Raw genomic sequence first — 13,959 nt, forward strand, 5'->3', positions numbered from 1 at the left:
TAGGGTCCATGCAAAAATTTAGGGCGAACGGATGAACGGATATATGATCTGAGCAAGCGTTTCCAACCTTTAAGTGGTCCTGTGGGAGCCATTTTGGTGATTGGAGCATTTCTGATGGCCCTCTGGCCATGGAATTTATAGGATAAGTGGTCCATGGCCCGATGAGGGGCCTTACAAAATTTGGGAACGAACGGATGCGGGGTTTGGTCGTACGGGTCCGATTCGCGATCAACGGTCATCGTGCCACGATCGGGGCCCAGATTTGGTGGGCAGGCGTTGAAAAATACATTAAACCTTCACCGTAAATTTGGAAGAAATCCGACGGCTGGAAGGCCCGGAGTCTCAGTTTCTTTTGTCAGTGCCAGATTTTTATCTGGCATTGGTGGGGCGCATTGGGCAAGCGCCAGATGGTACTTCTGGGTGTCCACTGAGTCCGCAGTCCGCGATGGACCACAAGTCCAGTGAGATCTATGATTTTCTAAATTTTTAGATTTTTCTGACCTTCCTCGGTCGCTGGGCGGCCCACACGAGCTGTTGTTAAATGTAAACAGCCATCGGGCTTGGCGGGCCACACCAGGTCCTATCATGACCAGACTGGTCCACCCCAGTATACACTAACATTGAGTGCTAATGGTCATTAAGTGATTTTTATAAGTTAATTAAAAGAAATTTTTAAGGATTTTTTTTTTTTTTGAAAATCCAAAACAGTGAAAATCCAGGATGTTACATATATATTCTGTGTCCACGCTGCCCATCTGTTTTATCATATCATTTTAGGGCATTAGCCCAAAAATGAAATAAATTCAAATCTCAAGTGGATCATAACATTGGAAAGAGTGGTGATTGACACTTGAATACTTCTTGTGGGCTACAAAAGCTTTGGATCAAGCTGATACTTGTTTTCTCTCTTCATCTAGGTTTATGTGACCTTATCAACAGGTTGGATGACAAATAAATATGAAACATTAAGCTGAGCCCTGAGATGTTTTTAATGGTGGGTCATTCAATCACCAAGGCTTCCTATGGTACGGTCCACTTGAGATTTTCAATTTTAGGCTCATGCCCTACGATGATATGGAAAAACAGATAGGGACCTTGGTTATAGTATAAATACATAAAGGTGGCCCATGGCAAGGGCTGAGCCACACCTAATCTGCGCCTCTCAAGCACGGAAGGGGTTTGCTTGTATTTAAGTTGTCTAATTTTGTCTTTTTCTAGAACTGTACACGAGCTGAACTAGGCGAACTCTACCCTGGCTCAGCTAGGCTCATTCAGCTAAGGAGCGCCCGACTCAGCTTGATTATTGAGTTGACTTGGTAAGCTTGGCCTGATTTGGTAATCAAATCGAGCTGAACTCAAGCCAGGTATGGGATGATTCAAGTTTTAGCTAGTTTTGAGCCAGATTCAAGCTCATTCAAGTTATATATATATATATATATATATATATATATATATATATATATATATATATATATATTTTAGGCTGGATCAAGTTTAGCACCTTTAATTGATTTGATTTTGTAATTGTAGACAAAAGAAGTGAATTGGAGAATAAATAAATAATAAAACTCAAACCTTATGAACCATAATTTATTGTAAACTAAACAAAAGTTAGAATAATATCGTATTCAAACATTCAAGTTATTTTATTTATTTATTTATTATTATTATTTTTTACATTAATACTCGGTTGAGCCAAATTGGGCCGAATCGAGCTAAGGTTCGAGCTGAACCAAACCAGGGTTGCATATAGCTCAGGCTCGACCTGATTTTTAAATGAGTTGGGATTTCTGTTGAGTTTTGGCCTGCAGAATCACATAGAGATGAATCTAGGATAGCAATCCAAGAGCACAAGCAAACATAAGAGAACACAAAGATTTAACGTGAAAAATCCTTTCAGGAAAAAACCACGGCACAAAGCGACAAAACTTTACTATGAAAGCAGAAATTACAAAGTGAAAAGACTTACCCGATTCAAACAAGCTTGAATCTCACCCTTGCTACACCCTTTGCAAACCTTAGAACCCTTTTAGAAAGCCTTAGAGTCCCTTAGAATAATACCTCCCAATCCCGTTTACACCCATATATGTAGTTTTAGAAAGAATTTCAAACAAAATCGGAAAGAATCATAAACGAACTCATAAACAAATCCCGTGCTTTCGCAGTTGCGTGAAAAATCTGTGTAGAATCTGATTAGATTTAAGATATCAAATACAACAATATCCACCATGTCTTCAATCTTCAAACGTGTAGCTCCTTATCCTCTTCTCTTATCTCTGCATCGCATCATAGCTTCATCAATGTTTCTCGTGCACACTCTGTCTTCCTTTTACGCCATCGCCAAGCCCAGAGAAGTTGCACAGAACTTGAACTTCTTTGTAGGAACAACCTTTGTGAGCACGTCTACTGGATTTACGTTGGTGTAAATCTTCTCAGAGTTACGCCTCCTTCCTCAAGTACTTGTCGGATAAAATGGTAACGAATATCAATATGTTTAGTGCGAAAGTGATAAACAAAATTTTTAGCCAAATTAATAGTGCTCTCGCTATCACAATTAACCGGCATAACCTCCTGCTGAAGTCCCAATTGATTTATGATGCATTTTAACCAAAAATCTTCTTTAAATGCTTTCGTCATTGCCATATATTCTGCTTCGGTCGTGGAAAGTGCTACCACGGACTGAAGCTTCGACATCTAATTAATTGCTCCACCCGCTAGTACAAACGAGTATCCTGAAGTTGACTTTCTTGAATTCACACTGCCTGCGTAATTTGAATCCATATACTTTATTAACTTTGCCCCTATCTTTTCAAAAGTTAAGACGTAGTTTTTTATACTTTGAATGTATCGAGCTATTTCACTGCTTCCCAATGTTGCTTGCCGGGGTTTGACATGTATCTGCTCATAACATCGATTGTGTAAGACCCGCATCAAAGTCTGTACCATTCTGTAGGTTCCTGCAATCCTCCCTGTTGAATTCCGGTAACTCTCGATCTATATTCAACGTTTGCGCATGATCCTAAGCCGAGTCTTGCAAACCAGAGTCGGCTTAACCCGAGACTCGTACCCTGGTGACTGCGCCGTCGCCGCGGTTCCGATGCGGTGTCTTACGTGTCGAGGCGATACCCAGGCCAGGAGATGTGGGCCCGCGTTCAGTTCGAGAAAAACGTCGCGCGTTACAAAATCCAAGAGAATCTCTACCCAATGTCACATCCATCCATCAATCAATCCCATCAAGGGTCAAGTACATGTCAAGTATACCATCACCTCACACCCATCCCCAAGCAACCCCATAAGTCAACAATTTCTTACACACCCCATACCCTTCTTACATCATCTACCCCTAAAGTCAACAAAGTTCTTACACACCCATCACTCACCACATCTATCACTCCATCACCCATCTCTCTCTCTCTCTCTCATTTCTCAAACTCACTTTCCCAAGCAAAAAAAATCCCATGTCCAAGCATTTTCTAGCCTCCAAGAGAGCTTTGTGTGTGGCTCACTTCCTACCTTCTCATCTCCCATCTCAACCATCCAAACTCCATCTCTTCCATTAGGATCGAAGCTACGGAGAAAAGGAAGCCAAGGGAGCAAGAAGAAGTGGACGATGGGTGATCTTGGACCCATATTTTTATTCTTTTGTAATTGTCTTTTTGAGATCTAAGGGCCCACATATGGTAGGACCCACTTTGATGTATGCTTATATCCAAGAGAGGCCCATAGTGGCGGGGCCCCTCCGTTATCTCCGTTCTCTCCTCTCTTCTCTCTCTCTCTTTCTATGATCATGGCCCCACCTATGATGTGTGTATTTTACCCATGCCATCTAACTAGTGGGCCACCTTGATCCCTGTTTGGGGCCTGCATGACCGGACGGTCACACAGGCCCGGATGAAAGGGAAACACAAATATCAGGTTGATTCAAAACAGGTGGGCCATGTGGGACCCACCTTGATGAGGTATACACCCACACCATCCGTCAGTGGGGTATGGCTAACAGTGAAGTGTTAATTGCAATGGGATGGCTAGCAGTGAAGTGTAAACGGATAGTGGGGTGTAGCTAACGTGAAGTGTGATCTGATGCTGGAGTGTACTATCCACTACCCCTGGTTATTTTTTTTAATATATAATATAATATTATATATTATATAATATATTATATGTATGCACCATGTGTGGTGGCCCACGTGTGGGGCCATACCTTGATGTACGTGACCGTCGGCCTGGACGTTGGCATATATATAAATATTATATTATATTATATATAAAATATACATGATGGTGGGCCATACGTGGGACCCACCTCTCCCTTTTAAAGGTAGCGCAGCAGCGTGCAGCAGCGTGGTGGACAGCAAGGTCCGTGGGACCCATTCACGCCGTCCATCCATTAGATGGGCCACACTACGCGCATGTGATGCATCCACTGTTTAAGGACGGTGGGACCCATCACACGTGTGGGGATACCCCTCCTCCCCTGTTGCATGTGACTGTCCAGGCCGTCCAAGCCTGGACGTTGATATATATATTATATATTTTAATATATATATAATATAATATAATATTATATATATTAAATAAAATATTCATGATGGTGGGCCCTACGTGGGACCCACCTTTGCCTTTTGTGTGCAGTAAGCTGCACGTACAACAGCTATGTGGCTGCTCCTCTTGATAGTAGGAAGCCCGCAGCCCCACATGATGTATGTGTCTTATTTACACCGTCCATTGTTTCGACGTTGGGGCCCACCATGATGCTACGTTGTATCCAAACCATCCAACCATAATGAGATATCGTTTGCATGGCATGAGCAAAATGATGGGTTAGATCTAAAGTTCAAGTGGACCCCACCATTTAAATAGTGGACCGTGACATCCACCGTTCAAACTCCTAAGAACCACAGTAGTTTCCAATTAAGTTGATATTTGTTTTCATTTCATCTATCTCTATGTTAACTTATGAATAGGTCGGATCACAAAATACAGAAGGGTGGGCTCAATTGATATACATGATGCCCATTTGATTTGGCCGATTTGAATCGGCCTATTTGATTCGGTGTATTTGATTCGGCCCATTTGATTTATATGAGGCCCATTGCAATGTGAGATTCTACCATGATGTATGTGATGAAGTTTTTGGCGGTCATGCCTTGAGAGCAATGATGGTTTGACGTCCACATTGTAAGAGCAATGATGGTTAAATATTCGCATTGTAACTCTCCCGATGGCCTATTGTTAGGCCCATACTTGTAGTGTGTATGCCGTCTAGGCCCATCTTCGTTATGAACAGGATCCATCACCATATAACATGTTTAGTATAGTTCCACGATTCATGCTCATACGCATCATATGTATGCTTAATATGAGGAGTGACTGATCATAACATATGCCTTCGGGCAAATTGTTTATGGGCTCCCGAATAGGCGGAGTTGCCTTACATGAGCGCACGATACGCGCAAGATTTCTGCATGATTGGATAGTGTGATTCATGCATTACACATTGTGTGACATGATTACTGTATGCCTTAGGGACATCAGGGCCGTAGCCTCCCCAGGCATATCGTGGTTGGCAGGATTCGACACCAAAAATCTTGTTCTACATGGGGTGCTATAGATGTCCCTGGGTGAAAGTCCCTAAACCCTTATGGTACCAGGAGGTTGCTCCAACGTCTAGACCGAGTGGATGCATGAGCGCCGGGTGCCAAGTGCCGAATAACAGGAGATCGCGCTTTCCACTGTGTCGTGATTGGTTGGAAGGGGGTGCGGCCTTACCCGCCCAAGAGGAGGGGGCAAAGCTAGGCTGAGTTTGACCAGCTCGAGGAATGGGTCCGCTATCGACGAGCAGGGCCTGATATTGGCAGGTGGATAGTGAGGTCTCTTCCACTCACCTTGTTGCGCGCGATGGGACGGCAATCTGGTTTGGAGTGTACTAGACCCCGGTGATATCCTAGAGTTGAGATATATTGATATGTGGACTTAGATGAGGATTGGTGTGCTTGGATTACATCTTGCATCATATGACCTTGGTATGGCCGACATCATTCATGCCTTTCATCACATGGCCTTGGTACGACCAATAGTGTTTATGGATTCTTCAGCATGTTCCACATTACCCTGATATTGTATAATTGCATTATTACATTGCGCACACACTTTCACCACCCTTTAAGCTTTCTGTAAGCTTATGTACGACTATTGTGCGCAGGTGATGTTGGATCGTAGCAGTGCTGAGGCAGGAGCGCATAACAGATCATCTTGGAGCTTTTGTTTATCATCATTGTATTTCCTTTTATGCGCACTGTATTTATATGTTTTTGATTATAGTGGAAATGTGATGGAGTTTTTGGTTGTTGTTTGTGGGTTATGCTTTTGGTTATGCTTATTACGAATCAAACTGATGTCGAAAATCCTCCTTGTAGGATCTCAGGATCGAAACCTGGTAAATGGGTACCAGGAGCCGAGAATGGGGTACTACGGAGGGTGTCGGCATCGGATTCGGTGATCGAGATTTTGTGAGCCTGATTTTCGAGTTTGGGGCGTGACAGACTGCTTGTGAAATATCTGGTCTCATACAGACTATGACATACATTAAATTGTCGACCACATTCGAATAAGTCACATGAGACATAGCTTACTTTTTCTCATTTGATTTAGGACATTGTTCTGAGGAAAGCTTGAAGTGAGCCGCGTGGGGAATGCTCACTGACTTTGCGTGATCCATCCCATACTTGATCAGCACCTTTTTAAGGTATTCTACATGTGATAACCAAAGCCTGCTCCTCTTTCCGTCTCTATGAATATCCATGCCAAGAACCCTCTTTGTAGACCCCAGATCTTTGATCTCGAATGTCCCTGATAACCGAGTTTTCAGTACGTTGATTTCAGACATATCATGACTAGCGATCATCATATCATCAACATATAATACTAGGATGATGAATTTTTCGTTACTTAGTGTCTTGTAATAGACACAGTGATCATATTTACTTCGAGTAAATTTCTGACTCAACATGAATGAATCAAATTTCTTATACCACTGCCTAGGTAACTGTTTCAGGCCGTATAATGACCTTATTAACCTGTAAAATTTTTTCTCTGCCCCTTTAATTTCGTAACGTTCTGGTTGCTTCATGTAGATCTACTCTTCCAACTCTCCATGTAGGAATGCAGTCTTGGCATCTACCTGTTCCAGCTTGAGATCGTATTGGGCAATCAGCACCAATATGAATCTTATGAATACTTGCTTAACCACCGGCGCGAATATCTCTATGAAGTCGATTCATTCTCTTTGAGCATATCCCTTTGCTACGAACCTCGCTTTGTATCTATCCTGTTTCCTTTTGAATAACCACTTGTATCTGATCGCTTTTCGGTCCACTAGAAGCTCCACCAGTTTCCATGTGTGATTTTTGTTCAACGAGTCCATCTCATCATCTATAATCGCCTTCCACTTTTCTGCATCAGGCCCATCAAGAGCCTCCTGAATATTTGACGGGTCCCCCCATATATAGTGAGGGCATATGTGATATTATAGTCGTCCTTGTATTTTGTCGGTAACCTGTGATTACGTGGTGAGTTCCTCCTCACAGGCGGCTGCTCCACCTGCTCCTGTACCTCTGTTTGTGCATTTGTCTTTGTCTGAGTATCATTTGTGTCAATCTGGACGTCTACGATCAACTTTTCTGGTTCCTCTTACTCCTCTTGATCATTCTTATGGAATAAAGAGTTTTCATCAAATCTGACGTCACGGCTAGAGATAACCTTGCGTGTGACCTTGTCGAATAACTTTTAACCTTTCACACCAATACCATAGCCAACAAAAATATACTTTTTGGTTTTACGGTTTAACTTATCTCTCTTAATTAACGGTACATGAGAGTAAGCCCACAACCAAGTATACGCAAACCTGAGTAGTCTAGCTTATGACGACTCCATACTTCTTCTGAGATTTTACATTCAATTGCCGTAGAAGGAGACCGGTTCACCAAATAACAAGCCGTGTTAACGGCCTCAGTTTATAAGTCCTTGCCCAACGTAGCATTACTTAACATGCATTGGGCCTTCTCCAAGAGAGTCCGATTCATTCGCTCAGCTACACCATTTTGTTCGGGCTTGTGGCCCACTGTGTTGTGCTTAATGATCATTTCATCCTTGCAATATTTATTAAACTTAGTAGAAGTGAATTCTCCACCATTGTCAATCCTTAAAACTTTTATTTTTCGTCCAAACTGTTTTTCCACCATTGCCTTCCATTGTTTGAATATGGTGAAAACTTCGGATTTATATTTCATGAACTAAACCCAAACTTTCTTGGAGTAGTCATTAATGAATGAAACAAACCATGACGACTCTCCAACGGAAACTTCTGGTGATGACCCCCATACGTTAGAGTGCACATAATCAAGTAGTCCCTTACATACATGTTTTTCAGTTTTAAAAGATAATTTAGATTGTTTACCATATATACAATACTCGCATATATCTAAATTAAAATTTTTAAAAGTTGGAATCAAACAACGATCAGATAGTACTTTCATGCCCCGCTCGCTCATGTGGCCCAAACGAGCAAGCCACATACGTAGAAACGTGAAATCTACAATAGCTACTGTCGCTCTATCTGCTGAAGTGATCCTGATCAACTTGTAAAGATTTCCGTACCTTTGCGCTCTCATAACCACGAGTGCCCCTTTTAAAACTTTAAGAACACCATCAATACCAGTGAACTTGTACCCTATAGCCTTGAGTGTACCGAGAGAAATTAGACTTTTCTTTATATCAGGAATTTGCCTGACATCAGTTAGGGTACACTCCATCCCATCAAACATCTTGATGCTCACCGTATCAATAGCCACAACATTACAGGCATTGTCATTACTCATAAAGACCTGTCCACCATCGCATTCCTTATAACTGGCGAACCAATTTCGATGAGAAGTCATGTGATATGATGATCCTATGTCAAGTATCCATTCATCTTTATTATTGTCGTTCAAGTGACCAATCATGGTCACAGATAGAACATCACCACCACTTGTCTCTTCATCAGATGTGACAATATTGACATCTTTGGAAGAAGCCTCTAAGTTTTCTTTCTTCGCTTTAGGATTGGTACAATTCTTTTTCATGTGTCCAGTCATCCCACAGTTCCAGCACATTAATTTTCCTTTGCCCTTACCATTGGATTTGGATCTAGGTCTTGAAGATCCTATACTTCGCTCAGCATTTCTTCCCCTCGGAAGCAGTGCATCGGAAGATGTCTCCATGATGTCGTTTAGCTTTCTCATGGCCTTCCCTTGAAGGACTGAGATAACGGTGTCGACAATCAGGGTTTTATTTGCGGTACACATTGTATCCTTGAATGACTCATACGATGCCGGAAGAGAATTCAACAACATACATGCTTGTTCCTCATCTTTGATCACTTCCTCTATATCCAGCAGTTTGCAAACTAATTTGTTAAAGTTACTGATGTGGGCCTCTAGATCTCTGCTCTCTGCCATCTTGAAGTTATACTACTGTAACTTCAAGTGTAGGCGATTTTCGGAGGATTTTTTTGCATAAATATCCTTTAACTTCGCACATAAACTAGTCGCAGTTTTCTCCCTAAAAACATTATAAAGAACGTTATCCGTGAGATATAAACGGATGGAGGCTAAAGCATTTACTATTAAGAGTATCCTATTCTTCATCTTTCATAGTCGATTTTCGCTGCTCAAGAGCAACAATTTCACCTTGCTTAGTTAATAGACTAATCATCTTAATCTTCCATAACTCAAAATTATTTTTGCCTGAGTACTTCTCAATATCAAACTTGGTGTTTCCCATTGATGCTAATCCTGTAAATCCAGAGCTATGCTCCAACAATAGCACTGATACCACTTGTTGGGTTTTGGACTGCGGAATCACACAGAGATGGATCTAGGATAGCAATCCAAGAGCACCAAGCAAATACAAGAGAACACAAAGATTTAATGTGGAAAACCCTTTTGGGAAAAAACCATGGCACAGAGCGATAAATCTTCACTATGAAAGCAGAAATTACAAAGTGAAAAGACTTACCCAATTCAAACAAACTTGAATCTCACCCTTGCTACACCCTTTGCAAACCTTAGAACCCTTTTAGAAAGCTTTAAAATCCCTTAGAATAATATATTTCAATCCCGTTTACACCTATATATAGTTCTAGGAAGAATCCTAAACAAAATTGAAAAGAATAATAAATGAAATAGGAAACAAATCCCACGCTTTCGCAGTTGTGCAAAAAATCTGCGCAGAATCTGATTAGATTTAAGACATCAAATAGAACAATTTCTAGATCGGCTCGATCCGAATAGGCTGTTCGAGCTGAACCAAGCCAAGCTAAATCGGACTGAACCGAGCAAGGCAACAAAGTTGACTTGGTTTATGTTTATCTCTATTTGCAACCTTTTATATATATATATATATATATATAATGGCCTTTATGTACGATGGAATTAAAGTTTTGGCCTCCCTCTAAACTTTTTTTTTTTTTTTTGGCTATGGGGTCACTTTTTGCTTTTATTTATGACAAAAATGCCCTTATGATGGTTAAGTGCCTGCATGTCTCGGGGCTCAAAAGGTTGTTTTCAAAATGTCAGTGTGGCCTTCACTAAAATAGGATTGTGCCTACTCATTGACCGATCTGATCCGTTCATGTTAAATGGACAACTGTGAATCACAGAAGGATGTTTTTTTAATTTTCTTATGAAGCTCTTTGTGACCCACAATGACATTAACGTTGTTCGTTAATTGTGAAATATTTCCTCTATTGTGGTTCATCTATGATGATTTTTGCCACAAACTTGGGTCCATGACATGAAATTAAAACTCATTTCATTTGACCAGGTTGGATTTGCTTCATAACAAGCCAATAGGCCCCATATAAGATGTTTGTTGGGTTCTTATGGTGGAGCCCTGCCGCAGGAAAGCCATTTGGCCTTTTCCTTATTCTTTTCTCAGTTTTTTTTAAAAATAATTTATAGGAGACCGTACAAGCGCTTAAGGTTCCATGACATTGGTAGTTGTATGGAGTTCCACCCCACTCTCTAGGGGACTACGATAATATTTGACGAAGCTGAGTATAGTTTTCAGGTGAAAAATGAGTTTTTTTTTTTTTTTAAGATTTCTGGCCACACTCTCCAATGTAAAAGCTATAACACTTAAATGTAGGTTTATGTTAGGATAATAATGATTTTTTTTTTTGTTGTTATTTTTGTTTTTCTTGGTGGATATCAATGGTAGGAGTTTATAAAAGGGAGGATGGTGTGGTGATTCCCTTTATAATTATTATTTTTTAGTTTTTGTTGTTATGAATGGTGGGAGTTTCTAAAAGGGATAAATTTTGTAATGAATGAATGTTGTAATGAATTTTAAAATGAATGAATGTTGTAGTGGAAGAATGCTATAATGGCTGAATGTTGACATGAAAGAATGTTGTAATGAAAGAGTCTTGTATTATGGATCATCGATGTTCACTGTGGATCTATGCCACGATGAACTTTGGGCTCACTTTTGGGCTATCAAATGGCATTTAAATGAGATGATTCTAAAGCCATTTAAAAGTTATCAAATTATATTTCTAATGAGTACAAGATCATCTCAACCGAACATGTAATGAGAGATTTTTGAATGTTTTTGTGAGATTGACAACTCAAAGTGAGTATCGACGACCCACAATGAGTACGACAACCCACTTACAATTATTAATCCATGATCATATTCTTTCATCTCAGCATTCATGCGTTACAACATTCATTTAAACATTAATTATACTCATCCATTAAAATATTCTGTTATTTCAAAATTTATCCATTACAAAATTCACCACTTTCACAAACTCCCAAAGAAAGAAAGAAAGAAAGAAAACTATAAAGGGAACCACCATGCCCTCCCCTCCTCCCTTCCATTAATATCTACTAACAAAAACAACATACAAAAGCTATTATTATCCTAACCTAAACCTACCTTTGGCCACTATAGCTTCTATGTTAGAGTGTGGTATGAAATCTAAAAAAATTTTAGAGGCTTGCTGGAATGGAGAGAATGGCGTTGAATGCTCTCCGGAGTGGGTTCCATGAAAGTGGCCGCAATGGTCTTAACAGCCTTCTTGGTGATGGCCTCCTCTTAAAAAAAAATTCAAAAATAAAATAAAATAAAATGAAATGAAATGTCTTAGAAATTTTGATATAGCCCAACATAAGTTTTTTTGGAGCCCACCATGACTTCATGGTGAAATTCACTCTAATCATTAGCTCGAGGGAATAATTTTAGAGCATGGCTTCAAGAATGAGAGAAGAAGACATTAGGGATGGACCACATTAGAGGAAACAACTGTAAGAGAAATGCCAACATTAACTCTATTTGGGGGCTATAGAGGTTTTAGATGAAGATGAAATCAATGTGCTTTGATGTCCCAAGATGCCCTGAAATAAATGAATGGATCAGATTAGCCAAGGAGTGGGTCCATTCATGGTTTAGTGGGACTTAAAATCCCTTATATGAAAAGCCATTCTCAACTTACCAGAGAAGCTATCACCATAGAGGGAGCAAGTATGGGTGCACATCGAACTGGTAGAACCGTGAAACTGGACCGGAACCGATCAAATGATCCGGTTCTAGACTGCACTGGTTTCGGTTCCAAAAATCCAAGAACCGTTGGATACAGTTTGGTTCCAGTTTAGGGGCATGTAGAACCGAACTGAACCGTGAACCGTTGATCCGAACCGTGGACCCGAACTGTGGATCCGAACCATGGATCCGAACTGTGGATCCAAGGTTCATTTGGATACCATTCCCCTTTAGAAGTCCTACTTTTTTTAGGGGTGAAAAAAATAGTTAAGTTGCCTAGATTACCTCATTGTAGCCACAATAATCAGATTTGGAAATGCACATATATTGGGCGGCAAATTGATCCATGGAACATAATTTCTTGAATCTAATAATCCGTTGCTCTGAAAGTCTTTTAACTGTGACTTGAAAAATGCAAATAGTGATGTATGTGGGTGTAGGTCTTTTCATTCATTTTCACCGTTTCTTTCATGCGAAACTTATTGAATTGTCTTCTTATATAGACATATCTAAAACTTCTCAGGAGTCATTTGGCAACATGGATTTGGATTCTAATTCAAAACTACAAATCCTAGATTTTTAAACATGAATGTACAATAGATATAAATGCATTTCATACCAACTGAACTGGATTTTAAAAAGCCCAGAACTGTGGAACCAATCTAGTTTTCACGGTCCGATTCCGGTTCAGTTCTAGGGTGCTAATAGTCCAGTTCCGGTTCTGAAAATAGTAGAAACGTTAGGAACGGTTCGGTTCCAATTTCACCCTAAAATCGGACCGAACTAACCCGTGTGCACCCCTAGGAGCAAGTGGTAGAAGGGCATTTTTGTCTTGGAAAAAAAAAAAGCCCCAAGGGCTTAAAAGAAAAAAAAAAAAGGCCTGGGAAATGCTAAAACTTTGATTTCATCATACCATAAAACCATTGTGATAAAAAATTATAAAAAAAAAAAAAAAAAAAAACCCACATAAATGGGATCAAAAGCTAGAAAGTATAAGATTTCTTAAGGTAGGTCTTAGGTGCGCCCTGCCCTCACCCAAGGTGGTGTACCCTTATGATGAGGCCCAACTTGATGCATGTATTCTATATCCACATTGTCCATCCGTTTTACTCGATCATTTTAACGCATGAGCCCAAAGATGATGCAGATCCAAATATCAGGTGGATCATATCATCCATGGGAAAGAGTGGTGATTGACCATTAACAACTTATAACGAGCCATAAAAGTTTTGAATCAAGCTGATGTTTGTTTGTTTTTTTTTTTTTCCCTCCCTTCATCCAGGTCCATGTGACCTTACCAACAGGTTCGATGGAAAATAAAAATTACGAAAACATTACATTGGGTCCTAGGAAGTTTTTAATGTAAGGACGTTC

The sequence above is a fragment of the Magnolia sinica genome, chromosome 5 (assembly GCF_029962835.1).
Source record: "Magnolia sinica isolate HGM2019 chromosome 5, MsV1, whole genome shotgun sequence".
Classification (NCBI taxonomy): Eukaryota; Viridiplantae; Streptophyta; class Magnoliopsida; order Magnoliales; family Magnoliaceae; genus Magnolia; species Magnolia sinica.